Here is a 16335-nt window from a genome sequence, read left to right on the forward strand (position 1 = left end):
CCATCAGTTTAGAGACTGTAGTGGTAAACAATTTCATAAGAACATAAGAACATAAGAAATAGGAGCAGGAGTAGGCCAATCCGCCCCTCGAGCCTGCTCCACCATTCAATAAGATCATGGCTGATCTGATCCTAACTGTCAATCCACTAACACAGAACCATCTCCTGCATCTAACAGAATTAGACACACGAAATAGGAGCAGGATCAGGCTACACGGCCCCTGGGCCCGCTCCGCTACCCACAGGGCCATGACCGATCCGAACATAGACTCATGTCCAAATTCCTGCCCGCTCCCCGTAACCCTTAATTCCCTTTACTTCTAGGAAACTGTCTATTTCTGTTTTAAATTTATGTAATGATGTAGCTTCTACAGCTTTTTGGGGCAGCATATTCCATGGACCTACCACCCTCTGAGTGAAGTAGTTCCTCCTCATCTCAGTTTTGATTGTTTCACTGACACTGTGACCCACAGAGCCTCATGGACACCCAGTGCAGGATTGTTATTGTTCTACCGAGACTGTCCCGTATTGTAGTGCCACAGTTCACGATGTGGCATCTCCTCATTTTGTAGATGAGACGTTGGGTAAAAGTTAAGTTAATTTGCCGAGTGGGAAACTGACCCGACCAGTTTTGCACCACACCCGATTGTACTTCCCATAGACTTCATTAGGCGCGAATTTTCACTTTTATTGCCTGGCAGAAACCGGCTTGTAGCCGTCTGTTTTCCACAGCCCTGGACTTTCATTTTTAATGAACTCAATGTAAACGAATGTCGCGCGAGTTGTAAAATGGGTGGCCAATGCGCTACTTTCTATTTTCCGCACATAACTAAAAGCAGAAATTCACCCAATATAATCTAAAATCAGACAGGGTGTAATCTGAACTTTGAGCATTGGTGTAAAACGGAGAATTTCCAATTCACCTTCCATTATACACCTCGTCCGATTCCCCTTCCATTGAATTTAATGGAATGGTTGCTATAATTACCGACTGCTTCAACACATCGGAACAGAAACAGATTTTGGGGCAGACTGTGACTTTGTGCGATGGTTTAAAATGGGCGTTAGCGATTCAGCAGCCGGTTTTCCATCTCTCGATTTTTAGTTCAATTGAAGGCAATGGAAATAAAAACCAGGAGAGATGTAAAGCAGACGGCTCATTCCCGGTCACCCGCTTCACACCATCGTACAACGTCAAGATCTACCCCAATGCTGCTAGAAGGCAAGAGCAATAATACTGTTAGCCATCAGTAAGTAAGCAAATAACAATTGATCACACTGACTTACCAGGAATACCAATCGCTGCAAGAATGGGGTAGAAAATTGCTTCTATCTGCACGATGATTGGCCATCCCATTTTCTAGGAGCGGGCGATCTTGCTGGCTGGTCTGTTTCAGCAATAGATGAAATGGCTTCTCAGCAACCATTGTTTTATACCTGAGTGAGAGCACATGGGGACAGTCAGGTTACCCAATTACCGACGTTAGTCACAGTCATTGAACAAACAGGTTAGGCAGCTTCCCTTACTCTAATCACCAGAGAGGAGGGGACTGTTTCACAATCACAGTTTCCAGCAGCATAGCAGAAATATTAAAGGCTAGAATTTGACGTTGATTTATGTAGAAAAGAAACTATTTTAGGAAGTGTCTTTGTGCAGTGTTGGTGTAGATCCTTGCTGGACAACACACACGAGTAAAGCATGTCACATATTTCCAATGATGTATTGAAGAGTTTAATGACATAGGTGTGCTATTGATGCTAGTTTAGCACTATCTTCGTTTTATCCAGGTACTTGTCTTTACTTCTTCCAATATGCTCCAATAAGCACCATGAGGTATCATGGAAATCAATTTACCAACATTTTTCCATTAAAATTGGGGAGTAGGAACTATCTGTTGGGAATGCCTTGTGTAAACTCGGCCATGAATACTACCTGATTCTCTCTCCATTAAAATGAATGCCTGGAATATTGTGGCAGCTCAGCCCGAATTTAGCAGGAGCGCTGCCCGCGGAGAAAGGCCTGGCATCTGAAGACATGTCCATTACACTGACTGGGCTAAAATCCGTCCTGAGCGGCAGCGCAAAACAGGTGATAGCAAATCAGCAGTGCAATGTATAATCCGCCTGATTTTCTTTCCCATTGATTTCGGTGGGAAAGGAAACGTAGCAGAGTGTGAAACGGGCCACCGATTCACTGTGACCATATTCGCACCACTGCTTGCCACAAATTCCAGCGCCCGTGTTCGACTTGGAATTGGACACTGCGAGGGTTGAAGGCGGAGAGATAAATCCATTAGAAGGGCATTTGGATGTTTTATTGCTGTTCATGAAGCCCCAGCAGCACATTGAGCTGCTCGTACATAAATCTATAATGCTGAATAGAGGGAGGCCCGAATATTACTGCAGTAAGGGCCAAGGACCTGTTGGAAGCTGCATGCTGCCCTAAATCCTCATTCGCTGGACAGTGAGCTCAGTTCATGTAAAACCCCGTGCGATGAACTTGGAATCCAAAGGAGAGACAAGCCCTGATGAACTATCACTCTCTCTGTTCAATGGCGCTGGAGGCACAGGGAATGGATTTATTATTGCTTTATTTTCAGTGCCCCCTTTTCAACGGTTGCTCAGCATCGCTAGGTGAAAGTTTGAAGTATAGGAGGGATAGGTGCTCCCGTACACGTTCTTTTTTCAGCTCTGGAGAAGTGGGCAATTCGGTTAAGTTGCAAATGTTTGTTATATATCAATGTATTGAGGAGGTGGTCGTGTTTGGACCTATGAAATCCCTGGTGATGGTGCGCCCACAGTGGGGTAGGGAATTGTGGAATGCTGATATATGTCCAAATCAGAATAATGTATGACTTGGATGGGTGATGGATTCCTACAACGTTGATGCTGTTGTTCCTCTTGGAGGCTGAGGTTGAATGGGACGAAGCTGCTGTAATAGTAACCTTGGTAAGTTGTTGCAGAGCATCCCGTAGATCATATGCACTGCAGCAACAGGACGCTCATGACGGAGGAGTGCATATTGAGTCCAATGAGAGCGGCAAAGAGGGAACAGCTCTGTCTTGGATGGTGTAGATCTGCTTAAATGTGATTACAGCGGCACCCGTACAGGCAAGAACTCCAACTTGTGTTTATATAGCACCTTAAATATTGTAAAAACAGGCGCTCTACAGGAGTGTTATGGGGAAAAAATCGATATAAGGAGATATTAGGACAGTGGACCAAAGGTTTGGCCAGCGAGGTCGGTTTTAAGTAGCGTTTTAAAAGAGAAGAGTAAGGAGCAGAGGCGTAAAAGTTACCTGGTGAATTATAGAGCTGAGACCCTAGTCAGCTGAAGACAGGGCCACCAATGTTGGAGTGATTAAAATCGCGATGCACAAGAGGCCAGAGTTGGAGGAGGACAAAGATCTCGGAGGGTTGCAGGGCTGGTGGATGTTACAGCGATAGGGAGGTACTAAGCCTTGGAGGGATTCCAACATAAGGACGAGCTTATTACAATGGAGATGTTGCCGGACCAGTAGTCACTGTAGTGTCACCACGAGCAACGTGGTGATGGGTGCACGGGATTGGTGCAAGTGAGGACGACTCAATTCAGGATACACCCTCTGTCCTGCTCTTATAACCTCGGTGTTAATCTGTCATTCCTACTCACCTTCTGATCAATGCTAACGCCCAGGATGTGTATGAAGGAGGACTCAGTGATGGTCGCATTTTTAAAGGTCAGCAGAGCGTGGCTTGTCTTTCCCTTGTTGCATTTACGTGGCACATATGATGCCTGCCCCTTGTCCTCGTATACCTGAAGGTTATCCAGGTCCTATTGTAGGGTGGCAAAGGCTGATTCACTATTACAGAAGTTTATAACAATGGAAAGGAAACTCGGGCAGGATGCATAACTGACAGGCGATCCGCTACCACATGTTAGGAGTCCCCGCCAAAGTTGAATTTCTCACCCACCATTTCTCTTTGCTTTTGCGGACGATGATCCGTAAAGCTGCGAATATTTTACCTAATCCCCTTTTGTTTCCATTCGGTGCACATCACCCTCCAGACACGACATGTTTATTCTGTCAGTGATATTTGCAGATAGAGCTATATGTGGAAGAGTAGCAAAAAGTAACTGACTAAGCAGTGGGCCAAGTCCCTTTGTCTGATTTAGACGTTATTATTGCGGTGGCGTGTGATTTTATTGTTGTAACTTGACATGTACTTTTGAGCCTTGTCTTAATTTACTGAGTGCATCCAGGTGTTTCTTTGTTGGCCACAACAGGCAGAGGTCTGACATGTCTAATATTCTCTTTACTGAGGTGCAGGCCCCTCTCCAGTCTATCGATACGATGGGCAACACTGAGCATTACTATTTGATATGGGCGCTGTGAAGGGGGGATATGCCAAGTGATATTGTACTTGCCTCAATGCCCCAACAATAAGTTACTGAGAGCTCTTGTTCCAGGGGTTCATCTTCAACAACATGCAGTCCAAACTACCCAAATATTACCTTGTTTTGGGAAATTCAACCGTCTTCGGTATATCTCGGTCTCATCAATGCACCCAGTAACTAAAGATACGTCTCCAAACCTTCCATACATCTCGCTGCATTGAGAGATATTGGAAGCAGGGTACAGTGCTGTGACTTGCACTTCCATTTAGATAATATGAAGAAACGAACAATGAAGGACAGGTGAAGGCCTTCTGGTCCATTTCCACTTTCCCATACGATTGTGATACCTCTTGTATCGTGAGAAATATTCCGGGAAATTCATCTCCGACGCATCTAGGCGATCGAAGCTAGTTCTGTTGATCGCTCTGACCCTGAATTTGCTGAAGTACCTACCTTTTATAAGAGGTGACATCCGCCCCAACCAGAAACAGGTCCAGTCCATTTGAGTCCTTATTCTCATTCACAACTGGACAAAGTAATTTCATATAATATTATTATTAAGCTGTAAAAACATACAGCAGCTGACTTGTTGGTTGCAGTGTTAATTTGTATTATTGAGAATTATATTCCAGTATGTAATCCATAACTACAATTAATGACAATTAAAGCTTCACTGTAAAATGGAGGTAACTGAATTGGTATCATTACAGCCCTAAAGCCTTGATTTTAACCTACCCGGCTGGAAAGAAATCGGCTGGACCACCCGTTTTGCACCTTGCCTGATTTTACTTTCTATTGCCGCCCACCTCCCAGGCTCTGGAAAGGCCTCTCTCAATATCCACCACATCGATGAAGCTTTCAGATTCTCCTCTGAAAATCTCCTTCTGTGGCTCTTGGTTATTATTTTTCTTTAAGCCTCTGTCAAGTCTCTCAGATGCTTTATCTACTTTAGAGGCTCTATGTAAAGACAAGTTGTGGGTGTCCTAAAATATATTCTCTTTTCCCCAAAGCGGATGCAGTATTGCACACAGATTAGCAAAGATTAACGTGTATTATCGAGTCGTACTGCAGCTGAAGGTCATCCTCCTTTATATGTGCGGTGTGATTAAGTGAAATATCAACATATGCATTGAAATGAATGGAGTGATTTAGCTCTGGGCGATGTTGTAAAATGGACGATATCGACTTGGCTGCCCTTCACAGGCCCGCCCGCTTTCCCCTTTGATTGACTTCAAACGAAAGGGAAATTGACCGTGGTTTATAATCGTTGGTTAAATTCATGTCATCCTTTTTACAACAAGACATTTCTGGATGTCAAGGCATTCAACTGCTCCTAATGTTTATCATTTGTTTTACTTATAAGATTTAATGAGGAAGCTAAAAATAAAGCCTGTAAATAATTTTTGAGTTCGTTAAATTGCTTTCTGCAGTTTTACAGTCATTGTAAAGGTGAGGTCATCAATAAGCAGCTTAAAACCAAACTCCATCCATTGCTGAGAATGTGGCATTGGGGATTTCGTCACAGTGTATTATGAAATGCAAGGCACGGGGGACGGAGCTGGAGGATTGAAATATGTGGGTCAAGCCACGTAGATTGTCACTTGAGGTAACAATGTTAGAGATTGGGAAACGTCTGTGTCTTCACGTCTAATGTTTGAAAATTGTCCTTATACATTTTCTAGTAAAAATGGATTAGCATAGACTCCTTTCAGCTGAAATTTATTTGACAACAATTATTTATTTGATTGTACAAATCATATCTATGACTTTAATTGCATCTTAGATCGAGTTTTATTTTATATTAGGTTGAATGCAGCACATTTTATAAATACACAGGACACGTTAAACAACAAATAAATGCACAGGAGTTAAATAAAATGAAAGGGGGAGTTGTGACAAATTTACAGTTACAGGATGACGCCTTGTTTTAAACCTATTCGAATTCTTTCAAATCACTGTTTCATTAACTTTTCTTCCAGTTAGTCTGAAGCTGCTGTTGTGATAGCTGGGTCCACCCTCAAGGTTTCTTCTCAACGGTTGCGCTGCCAAGAAGTAATTAACCACTTCCTTCTATTCTCTCAAGTCATTAAACTTGAATATTTACTGATCAATATTTTGCTTAGTTGCAATGCTCAATGTAAAGACAACACATTCTATTAGAGTTATTTATAAATTTCAGGAGTCACGTTGACTGCCTCTGGTTTTTAAAAAAATCAAATTTAATTGTTTACAGCAGATGTCAGGGGAATATCATCAGATATCAGAGTCTGGAGTCAAGATGGAGAATGATTAGCGTCTCAATGACGCGGTTTTAACCAATTCAGTTCCCCTCTCAGCTTGCAAGACAGAGTGCTCGAGGCGGGAGGTTTCGGAGTTCCCTCCGAAAGTAACTGCAATCGCTACTGTCTCTGCTGTAAAACCACCAAGCCTGTGCATCATTTGTTTGCAAAAACAAAAGGTATTGATAGGTGTTGCTGTTCAAGCACACGAAAAGGGTAAAATTATGAATATAGGTTTCCCATGTAAGGACGGGATAATCAAATTTTACTATAGGAAAGAGGCCAGCATAGGCAGTTCCTGCACAGCATTGTGCATGAAGTAATCTTGGGACAGAGGAACCATTATTTCCAATGCCACGTGAGATTTGAGCGTGTGCACACTATTTGTACTGCATAACCTATGCTCAGCTTGAATAGATATAATTTATTTAATTTTGCGAAGTCATTACCAACTTAATTAACTTAATTATTGCAATCAGGTGCGTTTAAACATATTCTTCAATGCTTCTCTGAATTTCCACTGGAACACTGATAAATAAACCGATTTTGCAGAGACTCAAAGTTCTAATCTTATTCAGTGTCTTCTATGATGTTGAGAGGATTAGAATCATTTGTCGCTAAGTTTGATAATCTGTAAATTGCACACTGATCTAATATAGGAAAGTTAACCTCCATAAAAGTATAAGAGAACAAGAGCAATAAGTAAAATGAAGGATTTTCTTCGGTTCGCCATTTTTGAATCATTGTGATTGTCACCATTATTGTTTCCTCAGAAACTCCTCCTCATTCTATTGGCCAGTGCAATGTGCCTGTTGGTCGGAGCATTGAGTGGTGAAATAAACACAAATTCAATAAATGGGGTTAATATGGTTTGCAACCCGGAAAATGCATCCCATATGGGTACGGACCAACAGCTTGATGTTACATAGCAGGACCACCTCTTATCATCGCAAGTTCCATTTGGCAATTTAAAGGGAATAGTGGCACGGATTATCACAGGTTGCCCTTTACTGAATAACTGAAATTATGTTCACAGGACGTAACTGCTTATAATAAATTACTTCCAGCCTTGACCTAGGAGGCAGGTCAAACAATTGTGTTTCCAGATACCTTTCAGGCCACAAATCGTCAAAAACACAAGAAAAACAAAGTTAATATCTTGGCTACTCTGGCTGCCCTTTCGAACAAAGGCTCTAGTCATTTCAAGATGTAAGCATTACATGCAATGGAGCTTTAAACAAACATAAGAAACGGACAAATGGGCCAATCTTCATTTTCGGCAGAAAGCGGATCTTTTATACCCGCTGATTTCCATTTTCATTGAAGTCAAGGAACAGAAAATGGGCAAGAGTGAAAAATTGCAACCACATTTCTATTGAATGATTTCCGCTACCGCTAACAGATTAATTCACAGCTTTGGATGTTAATGTAAATGGAGGATATCAAAGTCGCCAGCATTACATTGAAGTCTTTAAAGAGAAATCAGCTGGCATGCTTAATAGGAAGTCAATTCCATACTGTCCATTTTACACTAATGCCCAATGTTAACTCAGCACTTACTTCGGGAAAAGGCTCTGTGTCAGCAATTATAGCTTGTTATTCGCACATTATTGCATCATGCTGGAAATGTAACAAAAAATAAGAAGCTCCAAGGGAATCATTATATCAGATGAGCACCCGCTCCGATTCAAAATTTGTTACAAATAAACTCCATTAAATTTAACTTAATATGGCCAGTGGGAAATTTACGATATCGGATTTGCCGCCCCTTTACATTGCATTGGAAGTAAAATTGGGTATGGTGTAAAACACGCCTGGCCAGTTAGTTTAAAATCTGTTGAATTGTTTCCGATGTGTTTAATTAATAATGTTATGATTCTGTTTTGGAATGAAATCAATGTAAAAATAGTTTTGAATTTAATTGATCATGAAGGTAATTTCAACTTCCTTTATTGGGTAGGAAAGATAAGAACATAAGAACAGAGGGAAATAGGATCAGGAATAGGTCATTTGGACTTTCGAGCCTCCTCCACCATTCAATAACAAAGTGGCTGATCTTGTACCTCATCTCCACTTTCCTGCACTATCGACATACCCCTTGATTCCCTTAATATTCAAAAACCTATCGCTCTCTATCTTGAATATACTCAACGACTGAGCCTCCACAGTCGTCTGGGGTTGAAAATTGCAAGGATTCGCCAACATCTGAGTGAAAACATTCTCCTCATCTCAGTCCTAATGGCCGATCCCTTATTCTGAGACAGTCACCCCTGGTTCTAGACTCTCCAGCCAGGGGAACATCCTCCCTGCATCTACCTTGTCAAGTCCTGTATGAACTTTGTATGTTTCAATGAGATCACCTCTCATTCTTCTAAACTGTAGAAAATATAGGCCGAGTCCACTCAATCTCTCCTTTTTGGATAATTCCCCCATCCCAGAAACCACTGTGGTGAACCTTTGTTGCACCCCTTCTATGGCAAGTAAATCATTCTTTGGGTAAGGAGGAGAAAACTGTACATAGTACTCCAGGTGTGATCTCACCAGGGCCCTAAATTATTGAAGTAAGTGATCTTTACTCTTATACTCAAGTCCTCTTTTTAATAACGGCCAACATATTATTTGCTTTCCTAATTGCTTGCTGTACCTGCATATTAACTTTCAGTGATTCGTGTACAAGGACACCCAATTCCCTCTGAACACCAACATGTCCCAGTTTCTCAACATTTAAAAAATACTCTGCTGTTCTATTAATCCTACCAAAGTGGATAACTTCACATTTCTCCACTTTATAGTCCATTTGCCATGTTCTTGCCCATTCACTTAACATGTCTATATCCCCGAGTAACTTCCTTGCATCCATCTTAGAACTAACATTCCCACCCAGCTTTGTATCTTCAGCAAACTACGATATATTACATTTGGTCCTCTCATCAGAACCTTTGATGTAGATTGTGAAAAGCTGATCCCTAAGCATTGATCCTTGCGGTACCGCATCAGTTACAGCGTGACAAACATAAAATGACCGGTTTATTCCTACACTCTGTTTTCTGTCCATTAACAAACCCTCTGTCCATGCTAGTATATTACCCCCAATCACATGAGCCCTAATGTTGTTTAATAACCTCTTGTGTTGCACTGCATCGAATGCCTTCTTAAAATCTACATACACCACATCCACTTGTTTCCCTCTTAACTAGCCTGCTAGTTACAACCTAAAAGAACTCGATCAGATTAGTCAAACACGATTTCCCTTCCATAAATCCGTGCTGACTCTGCCCAATCCTATTATTATTTTCTAAATGCCCTGTTACCACATAATTAATAATAGATTCTAGCATTTCCCTACCACTAGCTGATTGTAACTAGTCTGTAGTTCGCCGTTTTCTCTCTCCCTCCTTCCTTAAATAATGGTGTTACATATGCTATCTTCCAATCGAGGGAAGCATTCTAGAATCTATGGAATTTTGGAAAAGACAACCATTGCATTCACTATCCCTGTAGCCACCTCTTTCAAAACCCGAGGATAGAGGCCATCAACTCCAGGGGATTTATCAGCATTCGGTCCCGTTAATTTCTCCAGTACATTTTTTTACTACTACTAATTTCTTTTTGTTCCTCATTCTCACTAGACCCTTATCTCTCCAACATTTCTGGGACGATTTTTGCGTCAACTTCCGTGAAAACACACAAAGTGCTGGATTGACATTGAGGAGGCGGGTAGGAGGCGGGACTACAACTTTCGGGGTTGTAGTCCCGCCTCCATCGAGTTCTAGCCAACCCACGTGATTTTGACTTGATTGACCTTGTTGAGCCCGCCCACCGGGCTCAGCAGGAAAATTAAGGGCCACCCGGCAACAGGTGACGTCACAGAATGATATTTCATCTTTCAAGACCTTTTGACAGATGAATATAAGCTCTGATATCTGTTTGAAGCTGTCAAACACGGACAATCTGTACTCAAGGTTAATTCCTTTCTGTCAGGATGATTTAGAAATCTCCCCTAAACAGAAAGCTGAATGCTGGAACTTTTGACAGCTCGCAACCATTCTGCTTTCTGTGCCAGTGAGATGAGGGACTCCTGAGTCCTGAAGGAAGGAAGGCTGTAAAGGTAAGTACATGTAAGTAAAACTTCTTTAAACACTTTACACACACCAAACACACTTCCCTCTGCCCGCATGCTCCAATCACTCACCTGGACACCGGACATCTTGACCCCTCCAAGCCCTTCATCCCACCGGCCCACCTTGCTATCTTGGTGTGATTTGGAGCTGTCAGGAATCCCACATTTTACCAATGAAAATTGGGATTAGGCTAAAAGCTGCCTGTTAACTACTTGTTAACAGGCAGTTAATTGGCACTAATATCCTTCCTGCCTCGGGGAGGCGAGTCCCAGTGCTGTCCAGGTACCTGCCTCCTTTGAAACTGGCATGGATGCGGGTTCGGGGCGGGATGGGTTCGTGCCCCCGATTTCGGGATTTTAACAGCCCACACGCCTCCAATCCTGCCTCCACGGCCAATGAAAATCCTGCCCAATGTATTTGTTTATTATCTCTGCCATTTCCTTGTTCCCCATTATAATTTCTCTTGTCTCAGCCTGTAAAGGACCCACATTTACTGAGTGATATCGGATGGGCCGCCCATTCTGCACATCATCCGATTTCCCTTTGCATTGACTTGGATTTTATCTGCAGGAGGTTGTAGAAACATTCCTTTGTGATGCCTCACTGCATGAATCCAAACTGACCTGTTCTATCTCCTCCTCATAACACAGGAATAGTGGGATTCCCATTGGGAAGTGCATGTGCCCAGTCGAATGTACATTCTGCAGAGCTGAATAAGAGGAGCACTAAAAGTCCAGACAGAACCTCCAGAGAACCAAACACTTAAAATCAACAGGCAGGTAAAGTAACAGCAAACCTCAGCTGTAGAAAACATAACGGCTTGCTCAATGTGGGGTGGTTTCAGGGAATCAGTCTGCAGGGAATATCAACCTTATATAGAGCTTGTGACAAATGCGATTGCGTTTGCGGCATATGTTGTGGAGAATGGGAGCCCTGTTGACTTTGGGTGATAATGGCCCAGAAATTCGGTTCGGAGGCTTCCTGCAGGTGTAAGCCTCCAACCTGGACTTACCTAGTGCACCAGCCGTTGTGCTGTGGGCCAGTGTGGGATTCCAATCCTGGGCATCCTCCAACTGCCGGCACGCAGTGCTTGCGTATACTAGGGATGCATTTAGTTCAAAGCATCCCCTGGGATCATGTGGGCCATGGGGAGCCAATGGTATAAGGGAATGCCCATTCATAAATTTGACAGGAAGAGCTGTCAAAACCATAAATACAAATCAGTCCAAAAACATAACTAAAACATCAAATAAATTAAAAAAAATCACATTTTTAAAATAACTTTAAATTACATGAAATAACTGTTCTAAACAATAATTTAAATTGTTGAAAACATTAATTACAGTTTCTAACGGAGCTAAAAATAAACTAACCTTTCTATAAAGTATTTAAAACTAACAAACCTCTGGAAAAAATGTTTTAATTTTACTTAATTCACCACTTACCTTGTAAAAAGCATGCCCTGGAACTGCTTTTTAAAAGTGTAACTCCTGGAGCTTACCCTCCCAGAGAAACCTGCAAAAAAAACTTAAGTTCCAGGTGCACGCGCTGCCTGTCCGGCGCATGCGTTCGACTTTTGAACCCTTTCCTTTAAGGGAACGGAAGTTCCGGTTTCCCGCGCATGCACAGTGCATGCACGAAACTGGCACTTTCGTTGGGCCTACGCATGAGTACCCTGCGCATACTCACCTGTGGGGACCCGAATTTCTGGTCCAATGTAAAATGAGTGATATCGAATTCATGCGAATTACATGTCCTGCCCGATTTCCTTTCCATCCACTTCAGCAGAAAGGGAAATCAGGCCTTGTGTATAATGGGTGGCGAATCCCATATCGCTTATTTCACTCTGTGGCCCAAAGTTAAAGTTACCCCACAATGCACGGGGTATCCACCCGTGCTTTCGCTTTTTCAAGACATACAGATGCCTTACAGGAGGTAGTAGATGCGGGGCCATCGCTGCTCCATTTTACCAAGTCTTTGGCACTAAAGGGACCGTAATTCAGAATATAATCCAGCCTCCTGGTGATAAGTATAACTTTGGCTTCAATGAAATGAAGTTTTGGGAGGCGTGTATAATGGGCGGCCCATCCGATATCATTCCTTTCGCACTAGCGCTGATAGTCGAAACCGTCTGCTTGGGGGACAAATTCAGTTGGTTTGCGCTTCCCGTTAGCACATTAAAAGGGCGCTAATGGGGCACAAAGCAACTAGCATCCGTGTGCAGTGATGTTTGTGCCGCTCACGAAATTAACTAGACATTTTGTGGCGGCCCTAAACAATACCACCACGATCTCATGCGTCGGCAGACTGTGACATCATGCAACGCCCCGGTAGCTGCCCAGACTGGATATTGAGTGGCGCCCCATGCCTTACCGACTGCCGCTAGCAACGAGAGGTTGAGGGGAGCGTTTTGCAGTCAGGAGGGGACTGGGGGAGTGCTGTTTAAAGGCGACCGCTTCCTGCCTTTTTCTGTTGGTAACATTTTTGCACCATGTATTCTGAGAGAGAGACAGCCTTCTGGAGAGATTCAACACTGTGTGAAGGAGTTTTGGGTAGTGAGCAGCACTTTGCACGTTAATTTTGATTTGCCCTTGCATCGATTTAGAAGAGACTGTGGGGGCTGCACTCTGAGCTCATTCCCTGGGCCTCTTCATTGTTCTTTCCAGCAGATTTGATGTACAGATCTCTCCAGGCCGAAATTCAAGGCTGCAATGAGCAGGATGTGGATGGAGAGCAAGATCAACACTCCCCTTTAAGACTACACTCCGGTCTGCAGTCTGAATTTGTTTATGCTTTTTGCTTCCATTGAATGTTCTGTCTGGTTAACTGTCACTTTCACCCTCGATCGATTAGTCGCCATTTGTTGCCGAAAAATAAGAAACCAATATTGCACCGAAAAAACAGGTGGTGGTTGCAGCAACGATATGGGGCCTGAGCATTTTGGAAAATTCCCAATATACTTTACGTTTGAACCTCATGCAATAGTTGACAATACTTCGTGGTTCTGCGATTTGAAATCAAGCCTCTATACTGTACCTATATTGGTTACATTCTTATGGCTTAACGCAGCTTTAATGCCTTTTATTCCATTTCTTTTGATTCCGATATTCAATTGTCTCACCATCAGGCACATTCTGCTGACAAGTAGAATCAGGAGGGGTCTCCGGAGCAGTGACAGTGACCCAGAAATGGACAACCGCAGGAAATCCATCGTTTTACTGCTGGTCATATCTGGCAGTTTCATCCTGTTTTGGACGGTAACTTTTATTCATTATATATGTGTACAAATTATGGATATTCAGTACTTTCACGCAGATTACAGTAATCCGTTCACCACCATGGAACGAACTGGATATATGCTGCAACATTTGAGTTCCTGCACCAACACCATTATTTTTGCAGTGTCCCAGACTAAATTCAGAGAGGAGTTAAAGAATCTGTTTAAATATCCCTTTGTCTCCAATTACTGAGTTATGGAAATAATTGAAAGGTCTGAGTCTAACCAGTACTGACTACAAAGAATTGAGACTCGCTTCCATCTTATTGCAACAACACGGGTAGCAGCTGATCAGCCGCCAGTTATTCGCCCAACACGATATTATTATTGGTAGAGTTTAATGGAAAGGAAAGTCGGGCGGGTGTGTAATGAGCGGCCGACCTTCTCCCGCCTGTTTTGCACCGCGCCTGAAAGTGCATTTCATCCCCGGTCGGTTGGAAATATTACCTCTGGCGGGGGCGAGCTCAATGGAAGGACAAGCGGGCGGCGTTTAGAAACAACAGCCGATCCAATTCTCCCCGTTTTACTCCACTCCGAAGTAGAAACTTCGCTTAAAATATTCCCCACATCTATTTGCAGTTCTGTGACATTTTAACTTTCAACTTGACTCTCTGGAGAAGATTTTCAATTTGCCGCTGGAGCCTGAAACCGGGTTTTCAGATTGTCCCCCGTGATAGAAACCGTCTTATTCTCATTCCCATTGTAACCATAGGGTTAGCAGCAGAGATCCCGGGCCTGCATTTGCGGTCGGAGGCCTCCGAAGTTCAATAAAGCTACGCACCTACCAGAATCCACGGAGACTCGCATTAATGGGCGTCTTCCCTTATGCCTGTCTGGAGGCCCACGTATCGCAGTGGCGCAGGCGGTTCGCAAACGTCCCTGGGATCACTTGGGCCAGCCCAATCAATCAGAAAGAGGATTCTCATAAGGCTTATGCAGATTCCATTTAATTACAGAATCCCGATAAGTTTAGTAGGAATCACCGAAAATCACATGTACGCAAAGTTGAAATTTAAAAAATAGTTACATGATTAAAATGTATTAAAATACAATTTAATTAAACATTTAAAACAAAAATGCAATTTTTTTGAAAAATAAATGTAAACATTTTTAAGAGGCCAAAAATGAACTTATTTCACAGCTTTATGAATGTTAAAACTATTCAAACAAATTATTTCAATATTTATTTTTACCCTTATGCTGGTAAAAGAAGACCTTTCGCCTGCTTTTACCAGTCGTACGAGTTTCATAAGCATTCGCTGGGCAAGAGATGGGCAAATAGCAAACTCTCCGCCCACCAATGTGCATTTCATGTGCATGATTCTTGACAGATCACAAGTTCAGGGTTTTCGCGCATGCGCAGTCCATGTGTAAACCTGGAAATTGCGGGGCACTAACGGCCACGTACACACCACGTACGCAGTCATAGGCTACAGAACATCCAGGCTATTATACTGGCCTCGCTCCCTTTAGTTACAGAGGGAGAAGTGGCCTCGGGATTCGCTCCGGGCCACTGTTTTGGCAATGCTGCTAGCGAAATGTGAGTGTGTAGACAGGGTCGGGCTCGACTGTGTTTCCAGTGATTGAAGTGTTTCCACAGTCACTGTTTCTGCTCACAAGTGGAGACTGTTTAACTGAGGCCAATGTCGGAGCCAAGCCTTCAGGAGATGAGGGTAGAAAATTGAAAATGAAATCAAGTTTATGCTAATTAGGAATGTATCAATATTGACAAAACTTCTTTTTAAAATCTACAGCGTGCCTTTATGCCGCACAGCTGTTACGGCCCAGTAATTCGGGTCCCAACACGTGAGTACAGACGGAGACCCACGCGTGAACCCGATGGAAGTGCCGGCTTCTTCCATGCACAGCGCATGCGCGAGAAACCGGCATTTCCGGACCTCTGAACGAAGGGGTTCAGAGTTCCAACGCGTGCGCGCGGGAGTCTGCGCGTGCGCTTTGAACTTAAGGTTTTTATACAGGTGTTTCCGTGAGGGTAAGTCTTTAGATTTTAGAAATGTAAAAATCAGGCGTAAGGATTGCATTTTAAAAGGTAAGCGGTCAAATAATTAAAGTTAGAATTTTTTTTCCACAGGTCTATTATTTTTAAAGAATTTACATTCAGGTAAGTCTATTTTTAGATCCGATTTCTTGAAAAAAAATTATTTCAGAAATTTGAATAATTGTTTAAAATAGTTTTTTAAAGGTATTAATAGTCCATTTAATTAGTGGGATGATTTTTTTAACATTTATTTGAAGTTTAAGTACTGTTTTGGGCGCCCGG

General features: G+C 42.7%; 2 pseudogenes; both read right to left on the reverse strand.

The window, feature by feature from the left end:
- Nucleotides 1–16335, reverse strand: part of LOC147095598 (scavenger receptor cysteine-rich domain-containing protein DMBT1-like) — a 1107260-nt pseudogene that overhangs the window by 193982 nt on the left and 896943 nt on the right.
- LOC147095601 (class I histocompatibility antigen, F10 alpha chain-like) overlaps nt 1–16335 on the reverse strand; it is a 39215-nt pseudogene that overhangs the window by 987 nt on the left and 21893 nt on the right.

This window comes from Somniosus microcephalus, unplaced genomic scaffold, assembly GCF_052327205.1.
Source record: "Somniosus microcephalus isolate GS21.2 unplaced genomic scaffold, FLI_Smic_1.0 unresolved_chr1, whole genome shotgun sequence".
Classification (NCBI taxonomy): domain Eukaryota; kingdom Metazoa; phylum Chordata; class Chondrichthyes; order Squaliformes; family Somniosidae; genus Somniosus; species Somniosus microcephalus.